Source organism: Helianthus annuus, chromosome 12 (genome assembly GCF_002127325.2).
Source record: "Helianthus annuus cultivar XRQ/B chromosome 12, HanXRQr2.0-SUNRISE, whole genome shotgun sequence".
Taxonomy (NCBI): Eukaryota; Viridiplantae; Streptophyta; class Magnoliopsida; order Asterales; family Asteraceae; genus Helianthus; species Helianthus annuus.
Window position 1 is genome coordinate 156,514,726 of NC_035444.2, and position 5,052 is coordinate 156,519,777.

The following is a 5,052-nucleotide window of genomic DNA, read 5'->3' on the forward strand; positions in this document are numbered from 1 at the left end:
TTGTGAAGCAAAGCCTTAACTTTTAGAGCCACCGCCCACCACAAACTATGGCTTAGATACACTTGATTGCACATTCGTGATAGTGGTCTAAGTCAATAAAAATTGTTAAGCAAAGTCTTAACTTTTAGAGCCACCGCCCACCACAAATTATGGCTTAGATACACTTGATTGCACATTCGTGACAGTGGTCTAAGTCAATAAAGATTGTGAAGCAAAGCCTTAACTTTTAGAGCCACCGCCCACCACAAACTATGGCTTAGATACACTTGATTGCACATTCGTGACAGTTGTCTAAGTCAATAAAAATTGTTATGCAAATCCTTAACTTTTAGAGCCACCGCCCACCCCAAACTATGGCTTAGATACACCTTACCATTGCTTGCACATTCGTGACAAAATGTTTCCATTAATCATTATGTACTTAAAAATCAAAAAGCAAGAACTTCTATGCTCGTTTCTATAATCCTATATGTTGAGTGTGGTGTTTATACGGGTTCTTGAGAGCATTTACATAGTGTATTATGCTTCACGTTATACAAGGGAGCATACCGAAGTGAATGAAAATAGCCCTAGCCATTGTCTATACGTACTATGGTGAGCAGAACCGAACTGCAAAAACGGATTTAACCGACCCACACAAAAAACGGAAAAATTGAACCGAAATTTATGGTTCGGTTACGGTTTTGCATTTTATGAAAACTGGAAAAAAAACGAACCGAATCGAATATCCTAAAATTCATCTTTTTAATGTTTGTTATATATGGATATAGGAATTATTAGTTTTATTATTGAATGTTAAGTATCTACAATAAAAACATTAACATATTTATTTATCTTTGAAATGATTTATACGTTGCCTATGTAACAAAATTTAACATAAACATTGAATGAGTTCAAAGTATTATAAAAGAAAATGTCTTAATAAAAACACATTCGAAGTTAGGTTTATATGAACAATATTAATTAAAAAGGTGGGAAAAGATCAAATAGGAAGTTTATTTTGGCTAGAAAGTGTAGGAAGCAATAGGATTAGGACATGTGGCAACATTTAAAATAAAGAAAAAGGGTATTTTAGTCAATCCAACCCTTTCTTCTTCCTTTTCAAAACCCAGTAACTTCAAAACCCACCATTTTCAAAACTCACCATCTTCAACCATTTCTTCACTTTCTATCTCAATAATCACTACATTATAGTGCGGTTTTCATCACAAATCAATGATTCAAACACCCGATCAACGTGTTCTTCAGTTTTTTTTGAAGAAATCCCAGTTTAATTTCATAAAAAATCTCGTTTTTTCCGGTGATTTTGAAGATAATCACTTGATTCGTTCGATTCGAACGCTGAAAAGTGGTTCTATCATTCAAACTTCGTCAACTGTTGAAGAAATCACTTCGATCCATGTAAGAAATTCTTTAATTTCATTTTTACGATCTGGGTTTTTGATTTAGTCATTGCGTTTTACGATCTTAGCGGGGGTCCGGGGGCAGCGCCCCTGGTAGCGGGGCCCCAGGGGCGGCAGCCCCTGGCGGAGTCCAAGGGGCAGAACCCCTGGCTGGGGTTGAGTTGCATCAGAAAAAAATGCATCAGAAAAATTAATTTTCTGTAAATTGCCTCTGGAAAACTGCATTCGTAGACAGTGTTTCTGGTTCTGTAAACAACAGGTTCTGGTTATTGCGTTTTAGTTAGATTCTGGTTCTGTGAACAACAGTTTCTGGTTCTGTGAACAATAGTTTCTGGTCATTGCGTTTTAGACAGTTTCTGGTTCTGTGAACAGCAGTTTCTGGTCATTGCGTTTTAGAAATAAAACATTTTTTAAGTGTTTTTACTCATTGCGTTTTAGGTAAACACATTTTTATGTGTATTCAGTTCATTGCATTTTAGAGAGAACAGTTTCTTTTGTGTTTTTAGGCAATTGCGTTTTAGAAATAAGACATTTTTATGTGTTTTCTAGGCATTGCGTTTTAGAAATAAGACATTTTTAAGTGTTTTCTGGCCATTGCGTTTTAGAAATAAGACATTTTTAAGTGTTTTCTGGCCATTGCGTTTTATAAATAAGACATTTTTAAGTGTTTTCTGGCCATTGCGTTTTAGAAATAAGACATTTTTAAGTGTTTTGGTTGCATTGCGCTTTAGGTAAAAGACATTTCTTTGTGTTTTTGGTGCATTGCGTTTTAGAAAAATGTCATTTTTTAGGTTTTTTTTTATTGCGTTTTACGTAATTGGGGGGTTTTCTATTGCGTTTTACGCAACTGGGTTTAATTTTTTTTTTTAAATATAGCAATAGTATACTCGTTTTAAAGATAAAAAAACGCTCGTTTTTTGGTGCAATTTTTATAAAAAAAATAATGTCGTATGAAAAAGTTATTAACGTTTAAAAAATGGGGGGAATTGGAGGAGAGAGAAACTATTGTGCTGGATTGACTAGAATGCCCCTAACAAACCCACGCGCCTCTTTTTTTTTTTGCTTCAATTTCATTCATTTAATCTTAGCCATTGATTAACTAAATGGATGGTCAAGATCACTTCTTAATCTTACCAGTCAAATAAACTTGCTATTGTATCTTCACCCTTAAAAAAGTTAAACATAATAATTTAAATATAAACATCTAAAAAGATTATTAAATCTTGAATTATACATTTTATATTTGAATCTTACATAATTTTATCCCAAAACCGAAAAACCAAAAAATCGAACCGAACTGTTGCTAAAACGGAAACCATACTATTTTCAATAACCAAAAACTAAACATTTTGATTACGGTTTTAGTTTTTCCATAAACCTGAACCAAACTGAATCATGTAGACTATTATCTAATGTTTTTCATTTTTATAAACTTTTGAGTATAAGTTATATTTTATAGCAAGTAATGTGCCCATCATTTTTGACCGGAAATCACATCATTATTCAACCTATTTTTGAAACAAGGAAATATAAACGAGCAAAGTATGAAATGAAACCTTAATGAAATGAAACCTTAATGTTAACTGACATATGACGATGTGGATTATAATGATAAGATACTAAAATATAAAGATTTTCAAACATGTAACATTCGACCTCTCGTGCTACTAATATCCTCTATTTTGTATCCTCTATTTATTCTTATGAAGACTTCCAATAGGTTACCTATTCTAATACTACTCCCATCTGGTACGTTCATTTGTGGAATTTTCATATATTCCACAACCAATATGCTCAAAAAACGTTACTGATTAAGACTTAAGAGACATGGTATTTGATACGGATTCGTAACAGTGGACGCTAGAAAACCCTAGCGTAATAACCCTCCTTCACACGAACACGTGAAGAAGATGATAACCCGATTAGAAACCCTAATCGATGACGAAGAACAAGCCGTTCCACACAAGAAAATACGTAATAATTATCAACCAACAATCCAAACAAAGTTTTTAGGTTTTTAAACAAAACAAACCAAAGGATAAGATAAAACTTCAAACATTAAAAAAAACAAATAAAATAGAATAATTAAAAGAGACCGAGTTGGCTCCGGCTCGGGCCGTGACCAACTAAGCCGCACCTCCGTCTTCGTTCCTTGGACTTCCCGAGTCGACTTCGTCTGGGCCTGCATCGTGATCAAGTTGTGGGCTCGTATCCATATCATCCTCCCCCTCTAAAAAAAGACTCGCCCTCGAGTCTATGTCTTCAGCTGGTACGTACGGGGAGAGGTCAGCGACATTAAACGTTGCGGAAACTTTATAGTGACCCGGCAGATCCACCTTGTACGCGTTGTCATTAATCCACTTTAAAACTTTAAAAGGTCCATCCGCACGAGGTTTTAACTTTCCATGTCTTCCACCCGGGAAACGATCTTTACGAAGGAAAATCCAAACCTAATCGCCTTCCTTAAACACCACCTTTCGTCGATGCGCATTTGCTCTCGTTTGATATTGTAGATTATGCTTAACAATCTGTTCTTTGACCTGTTCATGGAGCTTCTTTATCTGATTGGCACGTTCATCTCCTTCGGCGCAAAAAGTATCAATAACGGGGTAAGGGGCGAGGTCGAGCGGGGTGAAAGGATTACGACCATAAACAACCATAAACGGGCTTGTTCCCGTTGAACTGTGATTTGATCTATTGTAAGCAAATTCGGCTTGTGCCAGCACCAAGTCCCATCGTTTGGGATGATCACCCACCAAGCTACTGTAACACCTCGAAAATTTACGTCCTATAATGTAGTGGCACGTGTCATAAGCTTGAACGTGAGAAAGAACACTCTAGAGGGACTAAAGTTGACAAACATAGAAAGTATGTGAATTCAAGGGTTCAAGATGTCAACAAGGGATAAATATACTTTACAGTAACCCTACATGATGCTCATACATTCAAACGAATAAATGATGGATCATACGGAGCTAAATGTGAAAGAAAGTGAGAGATTACAAACTACATGGTTAAATGTGTCAACATGTTTAAGTTATACCTCTGAGTGACCTTTTAGCAAACCCGAAGCTTTGTAACGGTGAATTATACTCACTAGAATGCATGATAAAAATTTCATAAAGTTTCGTTGTTATATGAGAAAGTTATGATCAAATTCGTATATGAGGGGTTAAAAGCGTCAACGTTGAAAATTATGACTTTTCGGGTAAACATAAAGTGACCAAGGACTTAACTTAATGGGTAAAAGTCTTGGATCCCTTGTAAGTAAATGTAAAGGGGTCATAGTGCAAGAAACAAAGTTAAACTGACCTTTCGAAGAGCCAAGAGCCAACATGCAATAATTGAAAAGTTTGGAATCTGATCAGAAGGCCCATACGGGCCGCGTAAGCCTTGTCAAGGCCTTACGCGGGCCGCGTCAGACTCCCAGATACAGAAAAGTGAGACAGCAACACTGTTCAGCCTTGTAACCGACTTTGAAAGATCTTTTCACCAGCATGGGCGACCCCTACAAGCTTTTTAGACCCTAGGACACTTGTTGATGATCAGGGATCAAGGGTAGACTTGTTTGGCAAAGTTCTAAGGTGATTTAAACACTATAAAAGGCCCTTGTGTTGCAACATTGTGTTCACTCATTTCTTCTGCATTT